Below are 10,670 nucleotides of genomic sequence, written 5' to 3' on the forward strand. Positions count from 1 at the left end.
TCTGCTCCACTACAACAGATGCACCACCTACCACATCTGCTCCAACTACAACAGAAGCACCAACTACCACATCTGCTCCAACTACAACAAAAGCACCAACTACTACAGCTGCTTCCTCTACAACAGAATCACCAACTACCACTGCTGCTCCAACTACAACAGAAGCACCAACCACCACATCTGCCTCAACTACAACAGAAGCTCCAACTACCACTGCTGCTCCAACTTCAACAGAAGCACAAACTACCACATCTGCTCCAACTACAACAACTTCTCCAACTACCACATCTGCTCCAACTACAACAGAAGCACCAACTACCACATCTGCTCCAACTACAACAGAAGCTCCAATTATCACATCTCTTCCTACTACAACAGAAGCTCCACCTACCACTGCTGCTCCAACTACAACAGAAACACCAACTACCACATCTGCTCCAACTACAACAAAAGCACCAACTACTACTGCTGCTCCCACTACAACAGAAGCTCCAACTACCACATCTGCTCCAACTACAACAGAAGCTCCAACTACCACATCTGCTCCAACTACAACAATGGCTCCAACTACAACAGCGGCTCCAACTACAACAGAAAGACCAACTACCACATCTCCTCCAACTACAACAATGGCTCCAACTACAACAGCGGCTCCAACTACAACAATAGCTCCAACTACCACATCTGCTCCAACTACAACAGAAGCACCAACTACCACATCTGCTCCAACTACAACAAAAGCACCAACTACTACTGCTGCTCCCACTACAACAGAAGCTCCAACTACCACTTCTGCTCCAACTACAACAGTCGCTCCAACTACCACATCTGCTCCAACTACAACAGATGCACCACCTACCACATCTGCTCCAACTACAACAGAAGCACCAACTACCACATCTGCTCCAACTACAACAAAAGCACCAACTACTACTGCTGCTCCCACTACAACAGAAGCTCCAACTACCACTTCTGCCCACTACAACAGATCTCCAACTACCACTGCTGCTCCAACTACAACAGAAGCTCCACCTACCACTGCTGCTCCAACTACAACAGAAACACCAACTACCACATCTGCTCCAACTACAACAAAAGCACCAACTACTACTGCTGCTCCCACTCCAACAACTTCTCCAACTACCACTGCTGCTCCAACTACAACAGAAGCTCCACCTACCACTGCTGCTCCAACTACAACAGAAACACCAACTACCACATCTGCTCCAACTACAACAAAAGCACCAACTACTACTGCTGCTCCCACTACAACAGATGCTCCAACTACCACTTCTGCTCCAACTACAACAGAAGCACCAACTACCACATCTGCTCCAACTACAACAGAAGCACCAACTACCACTGCTGCTCCAACTACAACAGAAGCACCAACTACCACATCTGCTCCAACTACAACAGAAGCACCAACTACAACAGCTGCTCCAACTACAACAATGGCTCCAACTACAACAGCGGCTCCAACTACAACAGAAGCTCCAACTACCACATCTGCCAACTACAACTGCACCAACAGACCTTCCTACAACAGCTACACCAACTACCAAGCCCTACAACAGCCCATTGTCCCACTCCAACAATTCCAACTACCACTTCTGCTCCAACTACAACAGTCGCTCCAACTACCACATCTGCCTCAACTACAACAGAAGCTCCAACTACCACTGCTGCTCCAACTTCAACAGAAGCACAAACTACCACATCTGCTCCAACTACAACAACTTCTCCAACTACCACATCTGCTCCAACTACAACAGAAACACCAACTACCACTTCTGCTCCAACTACAACAGAAACACCACTACCACATTGCTCAACTACAACAAAAGCCCAAACTACTACTGCTGCTCCACTACAACAGATGCACCAACTACCACAACTGCTCCAACTACAACAGAAGCACCAACTACCACAACTGCTCCAACTACAACAACTGCTCCCACTACCACATCTGCTCCAACTACAACAGAAGCCACTACCACTGCTGCTCCAACTACAACAGAAACTCCAACTACCACATCTGCTCCAACTACAACAGACCAACTACACTGCTCCACTACAACTCTCCAACTACCACTCTGCTCCAACTACAACAGATGCACCACCTTCCACATCTGCTCCAACTACAACAGAAGCACCAACTACCACATCTGCTCCAACTACAACAAAAGCACCAACTACTACTGCTGCTCCCACTACAACAGAAGCACCAACTACCACTGCTGCTCCAACTACAACAGAAGCACCAACCACCACATCTGCCTCAACTACAACAGATGCACCACCTACCACATCTGCTCCAACTACAACAGAAGCACCAACTACCACATCTGCTCCAACTACAACAAAAGCACCAACTACTACTGCTGCTCCCACTACAACAGAAGCTCCAACTTCCACAGTTGCTCCAACTTCCACATCTGTTCCTACAACAATAAAAACTCCAACTACCACTGCTGCTCCAACAGACCTTCCTACAACAACTCGTACACCTACAACTTTCCTTAATGCTACAACGCCAGGCCCCATTACACACACCTTTCCACAGTCAACTACAGTACGCTCTCCAACTGAAGAAGCCACTACAGCTACATCAAGTATGTTTTTCTCTCATTGTTGTGTAAATATGTGCTATACAAATTTTGCTGTTGAAAATTCTCAATCTATTATCACTTCTGAAACTCATTTATTTTTTAGAATGATTATTCTCAGATTTGAATTTTGATTTGCTTGATTTCAGATTACTTTTAGATCAGATGATTCATAGATGAATTAAATGTAAAGCACAGCTTTTCTTTCCTCGTCTAGCAATGCAATTATTAGTTTTTGTTCCACAATGCAGTTCCATAATTTTTCCACATTTAAAAAGTTTGTCATATTTCATCAATGAAATCAGTTAACTTAAGAATCAGCAACAATTATATATTTGCATAAATTGTTCAAGAAATCAGTACAGTCTTACATTGTGAGCTAGTACAAAAATAAATAAATACTGTATTTCAGTAGATTACTTATCTTTAGATGCATGTTTGGGATTCAAGACACTCTGTAACGCAGTTTACAATTCTCATGTAAAATCTCTCACTGTATACAGACCTGACAACATCAGCAAGACTGGAAATTACCGTTGATTCCACGGTTGATCTTGACAGGGATACAATTATTCCATTTGTGCAAGAGGTGGGTTGACAGCATTTGAAACTTTTTTGTCAGTGGCATGCAGGGTTGTTGGTTTTGAAGCCAGGTCAGTAAGATGGTGTGACATTTCACACCATTATTATTATCATTATTATTATTATTATTATTATTATTATTATTGTTATTGTTATTGTTATTATTCATTGCATTTATTGTGCTTTCCTCACACTCAAAGCACTGTACAGTGAGGAAGGGAAAACTCGCCTCAACCACCACCAATGTGTAGCACCCACCTGGGTGATGGCCGGCAGCCATTTTGCACCAGAACGCTCAGCACACATCAGTGGAGAGGGAGATAATGATTATTAGCCACTTAAGTCAGGGGATGATTAGGTGGCAAGGTTGAGAGCGCCAGGTTGGAGATTTAGCCAGGACACCGGGAAACCCTCTACTCCTTGTGATGAGTTTCATGGGGGCTTTAATGACCACAGTGAGTCTGGATGAGTCGGTTTAACGTCTGATCCGAAACACTACAGTGCAGTGTCCCCATCACTGCACTGGAGCATTGGGGATTATTTGACCAGAGGGAATATTTCCCCTACTAGCCCACCAACACCAACACCATCACGATGTATTATATGTATTATAAGCTTTTTACATTATACACACACACACACACACACACATGTATATTTTACAGATTGGAGGGAAAGGGTTAAAATGCATAATACGGGCTTTTCCACTGATTTTACTCCATACATTATGCACTTACATACTTCATGCCAGCACTTTTCTCTTTTTTTCAGGTGCAAAATCTGCTGAAACATTTGAACGTAAATATTAAGATTACAGTGAAATCCATCAGGAAAAAATGTGAGTAACCTATGCCAAACCAAAACCATAGTGAATGACCAGTACCAGAACTGTTCAGCAACCTTGTCAATTGGGGGAAGGTGCACACAATGCTGACAAGATAATTAACGTTTCAAGTCAATGTTGAAAGTGCAAGTGTATCACTTTATATCCGTAAGAATTTGGGTACTGACACAATTTTTGTTGTTTTGGCTCTGTACTACAGTAAAATGGATTTGAAATGAAACAGTGGTGCTAAATTGGGGGAACTATATATAGAAAAGTGCTTTAATTCATACACTGTTCCCCCGATACAGATGTAAATACCCTCAGAAGACATCCGACGGTCTGCACTGTGACCTCATATTTATTGTTTTATTTCAAATTCAATGTGCTGGAGTACAGAGCCAAAGCAATAATAAATTGTGTCACTGTCCAAATACTTATTGACTGCGCTGTATATTTATGGCTTACTTTGCAATTCATTCAATCATTAATTGACTGAAATCTGTGCTAATGCTGGATTTTTCTCTCATTTTAAAGAACAACCCCACTGACTACAAAAACCCCTCCAACTATAACAACCCCTCCCGCTACAACATCTGCTCCTACTACAGCAACCACTGCAACTACAACAGATCCTCTCATAAGAACATCCACTCCAACCAACAACAAGAAGCCCTGGAACAACAAGGCTTGCTCCAACTACAACAGCTGATTCAAATACAACCGCCACTCCAAATACTACAACAGTTTCTCATACTGAAACTGCTCCAATAAAAGGACAGCTTCTACAACAACAACCACCGTTGCTGTGTTGTCGTAGGTTTTTTTGCAGATCAACTTTCAAGATTATAATCACTCATAACAGCAAACGGCATTTCCATTGAATTTGTCGACAGCTATAAATGCTTAGGAATCTGGTTGGACAAAAAACTAAATTTTAAACATCACATTGAATGTCTAGCTAAGAAGCTGAAATTCACACTCAGCTTTGTGTACAGGTTGAAGTCTTGTTTCTTGATGTCTTCAAGGAAACCTTTAGTTGCCGGGCTTTTCCTGCCACAGCTTGACTATGGTGATACTGTTTACAGATTTGCCTGTCCCTCTACTTTGGCTAAGCTCGACCCCCTGTATCATTCAGCCTTGAGATACATTACAAATTCTAATTATAGGACCCATCACTGTGTCTTGTACAACCTAGTTGACTGGCCATCCCTTGCAATGCATAGGATGCAGCACTGGTATATTTTTATCTATAAAGCTATCCTTTGTAAACTGCCCAGGTACATAAACTTTATTCTTGCAAGGTAGTCACAACCTAAGATCTCAAAAGTGGTTGCACTGTACGGTACCTGCTGTCTGAACTGAGGCGGGCAAGATGAGCTTGTTCTATCAAGGCTCATGGGCCTGGAACGAGCTGCAGGCTAAACTCAAACTTGATTATCTCATCTCGTTACCAGATTTTAAAAGACTGATAATTGTTATTTTGTCTGTGACTTGTTCTTGTTTTAAACCCTGAACTTATTTAACACTGTTTTAGTTTATGTATTTTATCATGTTGGTTGTTTTATTCTGCTACTGTTTCTTTCTATTCTGCTATTGTTGTCATTGTTGTTGTTTTGTATGCTGTTTTATTCTGCTTTGGCCCTGTCTTGGCTAGGTCTCACTTGTAAAAGTGGTTTTAATCTCAATGTGACTTCTTAGTCAAATGAAGGTTTACTATATAACTCTGTTACCTTTTGGGTGAACTTATGTGAATGTATATATGTATATCTATAAATATAAAGCTGGGATAGACCTGTATGTTGTTTTAATACATTTAACACAAATTAAGGATATTTAAAAACCATGGACTTTACAGCATCCATCATTTAATGTAAAATTGAAATATGTTTTGTCCCGAATTCCTAATTTTTCTGCTGTGTAGGTGCCTGGTTCTGTCATAGAATAAATTACAGAAAAAGAATGCCTTAGCTGTGTGAGCTGTTATGAGGCCATTGGATGATCGCACTTTTTTTTGGCAGTAATCATATTGCCTTTGATGTCACACAACACCCCACCCCCTGGGGGGTAATTATGCACACTTCCTTAAACAAGACAGAATCTTGTTATTTCCCTTGGTCGGAACAAATCTCATTTTGCGCTGGAAGTAAACATGCTTTATTTTGTTTTTATTGGATATCTGGCCTTGTGCTATGCACAAACAGGTAAGAAAATGATTAAATGCGTGGAGTTCACCAAAATGGGCTCACCTGTCTTGCACAAAAACAAATCTGTGAACAGGCACATTTGATGTGACTGAGGATAATTAAATCAGAAACACAAAGAGCTGCTCAGATTAAATTGTTGAATTTTAGTGTTAGTATTTAGTTTACCAGCTTAATGTAGATTAACGTTTAGGTGAAACTACTTTAATCGGACATGGCGTGGTAGGATACAATAATGTACTAAGATATGTATTATATGTAGAAAATGAATATTCTTATTATTATGTTAGTAATCGTCTCGAGATTCAAGAGCACTTCTAACTGACCCAGCAACATTTCTTTCAGTTGTGACTCACAGTGTGTGTCTCATTCATACTAATCCAGTGGCACAGAAAGACAACAGGGGTGTGTGTGTGCATGTGTGTGTGTGTGTCTCTTTAGTCATGTCCACTTGTTCAATCTCTTCAATTTTAAGTATCATAATTATTTTTGGATATCAAACTCAGCTTCTCGAGTTTCCTAAATGTGAACTCAGAATCACTCATTAACTTGGCTACTTGACAATTGTCAGAGTTGAGTCAATGTCCATTCAACTCAAATTTGCAAGTTATCTGGTAAATTAAAAAAACTACGGATTACAATTGTGACATTGCAGAAATAATGTCCACAAGTGTGTGTGTGCGTTTTTGTAAAGTGATTAACCGTGGGTTCATTTTTTAGCCTAGAGAATGGCCTTTGGGCAGGAATGTCATTAAAATATATGAGAATTTAAAGTATTGCTGTAAATGCTCTCCCAATTCTACAGTCCATCAAACTACTATGACTACTCTGAATAACACAGTTGCACCAATTATGGAGACTACACAAGTGGCTCGAACGACCACAACTAATTCAACTACAAAACTCGCTCCAAGTGCAACAGGTGCTCCAACAGCCATGTCTGCTCTAACTACAGAAGTTGTTCAAATTACCACATCTAATTCAAATACAAAACTTGTTCCCAATACAAAAACCCTAACTACCACTACTGCTCGAACTACAATAGCTTCTCCCAATTTAACAGCTCAACCCACTACCTCCACTGCTCCAACTACCACTGCTACTCCAACTACAAGAAATCCACCAACTACCACAGCTGCTCCAATTGCAACAAAATCTCAAATGACCACATCTGCTCCAAATACCACTGCTGCTCTAACTACAACAGAAACTGCAATTACCATACCTGTTCGAAATACTACATCTGGCCAAACTACCAGATCTGCTCAAACTACAACAGCGGCTCCCACTACCACTGCTGCTCCAACTACAACAACTGCTCCAACTACCACATCTGCTCAGACTACAACAACTGCTCCAACCACTACATCTGCCAAAACAACCACATCTGCTCCAATTACAACTGCTCCAACAACCACATCTGCTCCAACTACAACAGAAAGACCAACTACCACATCTGCTCCAAATACCACTGCTGCTCTAACTACAACAGAAACTGCAATTACCAAACCTGTTCCAACTACTACATCTGCCCAAACTACCACAACTGCTCCAACTACAACAACTGCTCCCACTACCACAACTGCTCCAACTACAACAACTGCTCCCACTACCACAACTGCTCCAACTACAACAACTGCTCCAACTACAACAACTGCTCCCACTACCACATCTGCTCCAACTACAACAACTGCTCCAACTACCACATCTGCTCCAACTACAAAAGAAAGACCAACTACCATAGCTACTCTATTTACAACAACTGCTCCAACTACCACGTCTGCTCCAACTACAACAACTTCTCCAACTACCACTGCAGCTCCAACTACAACAGAAAGACGAACTACCACAGCTGCTCTATTTACAACAACTGCTCCAACTACCACGTCTGCTCCAACTACAACAACTTCTCCAACTACCACTGCTGCTCCAACTACAACAGAAAGACCAACTACCACAGCTGCTCCAACTACAACAACTTCTCCAACTACCACTGCTGCTCCAACTACAACAGAAAGACCAACTACCACATCTGCTCCAACTACAACAACTTCTCCAACTACCACTGCTGCTCCAACTACAACAGAAAGACCAACTACCACAGCTGCTCCAACTACAACAACTTCTCCAACTACCACTGCTGCTCCAACTACAACAGAAAGACCAACTACCACATCTGCTCCAACTACAACAACTGCTCCAACTACCACATCTGCTCCAACTACAACAACTTCTCCAACTACCACTGCTGCTCCAACTACAACAGAAAGACCAACTACCACATCTGCTCCAACTACAACAGAAAGACCAACTACCACAGCTGCTCCAACTACAACAAGTTCTCCAACTACCACTGCTGCTCCAACTACAACAGAAAGACCAACTACCACATCTGCTCCAACTACAACAGAAAGACCAACTACCACATCTGCTCCAACTACAAAAGAAGCTACTACCACATCTGCTCCAACTACAACAGAAAGCCCAACTACCACAACTGCTCTAACTACAACAACTTCTCCAACTACCACACTGCCCAACAAAGTTCCCAACTACCACTGCTGCTCCAACTACACAGAAAGACCAACTACCACACTGCTTCAACTACAACAAATCCAACTACCACTCGTCTCCAACTACAACAACTACTCCACTACACATCTGCTCCACTACACAAGAACAACTCACACACTGCTCCAACTACAACAGAAAGACTCCTACACTCTCAACTACACTCCTCCAACTACAACAACGCTCCAACTACACAGCTGCTCCACTACAACAAGACCACTACAAAACTGCTCCACTACAACAACTTCTCCACTACCATGCTGCTCCAACTACAACACGAAAGACCAACTACCACACTGCTCCAATACACAAAAACCAACTACCACTGCTGCTCCAACTACAACACACCAACTACCATCTGCTTCCAACTACAACAACCAACTACCACATCTGTCCAACACAACAATCCAACTACCCATCTGCTCCAATACAACAACAACGTCCACTACACTCGCCAACTACAAAAACACTACACATCTGCTCCAATACAACAAAGACCAACTACCACAGCTGCTCCAACTACACAGTACCAACTACCACGCATGCTCCAACTACAACAAAGACCAACTACCACTCTGCTCCAACTACACAGACAGCCCAACTACCACATCTCTCCAACTACAACAGCCTGCCAACTACCATCTGCTCCACTCAACAACGCTCCACTACCACATCTGCTCCAACTACAACAAATTATCCAACTACCACATCTGCTCCAACTACAACAAGCCAACTACCACTCTGCTCCAACTACAACAGAAAGACAACTACCACATCTGCTCCAACTACAACAGAAAGCCAACTACCACTGCTCTCCAACTACAACAAACCTCCAACTACCACATCTGCTCCACTACACAGTTCCCAACTACCACATCTGCTCCAACTACAACAGAAAGACCAACTACCACATCTGCTCCAACTACAACAGAAAGACCAACTACCACAGCTGCTCCAACTACAACAACTTCTCCAACTACCACTGCTGCTCCAACTACAACAGAAAGACCAACTACCACATCTGCTCCAACTACAACAGAAAGACCAACTACCACATCTGCTCCAACTACAACTCCTCCAACTACCACATCTGCTCCAACTACAACAAAGACCAATACCACTGCTCCAACTACACAGAATGACCAACTACCACATCTGCTCCACTAACTACTAACTATACACTGCTCCAACTACAACACTGCTCACACCACACTGTCCACTACAAACCCAACTACCACATCTGCTCCAACTACAACAGAAAGACCAACTACCACATCTGCTCCAACTACAACAGAAAGACCAACTACCACATCTGCTCCAACTACAACAGAAAGACCAACTACCACATCTGCTCCAACTACAACAGAAAGACCAACTACCACAGCTGCTCTAACTACAACAACTTCTCCAACTACCACATCTGCTCCAACTACAACAACTTCTCCTACTACCACTGCTGCTCCAACTACACCAGAAAGACCAACTACCACATCTGCTCCAACTACAACAGAAAAACCAACTACCACAGCTGCTCCAACTACATCAAGTTCTCCAACTACCACTGCTGCTCCAACTACAACAGAAAGACCAACTACCACAACTGCTCCAACTACTACAGCTACTCCAACTACATCTCCAACTACCACATCTGTTCCCACTACGACAACTGCGTCCACTACCACATCGTCTCCAACTACAACAACTTCTCCAACTACTACATCTGCTCCAACTACAACAGAAAGACCAACTACCACAACTGCTCCAACTACTACAGCTACTCCAACTACCACATCTACTCCATCTACAACAGCTTCTCCAACTACCACATCTGTTCCCACTACGACAACTGCGTCCACTACCACATCGTCTCCAACTACAACA

The 10,670-nt window shown here is 42.5% G+C and overlaps 1 long non-coding RNA gene across 1 annotated transcript; it reads left to right on the forward strand.

Moving 5' to 3' along the window:
- The first annotated feature begins 2,478 nt into the window (after positions 1-2,478).
- Positions 2,479-5,977, forward strand: LOC135252201 (uncharacterized). Its single transcript, XR_010329355.1, has 4 exons — positions 2,479-2,615; positions 3,113-3,198; positions 3,963-4,029; positions 4,552-5,977. It is a non-coding gene; the product is annotated as an uncharacterized LOC135252201 (long non-coding RNA).
- The last annotated feature ends 4,693 nt before the right edge of the window (positions 5,978-10,670 follow it).

Source organism: Anguilla rostrata, chromosome 4 (genome assembly GCF_018555375.3).
Source record: "Anguilla rostrata isolate EN2019 chromosome 4, ASM1855537v3, whole genome shotgun sequence".
Classification (NCBI taxonomy): Eukaryota; Metazoa; Chordata; class Actinopteri; order Anguilliformes; family Anguillidae; genus Anguilla; species Anguilla rostrata.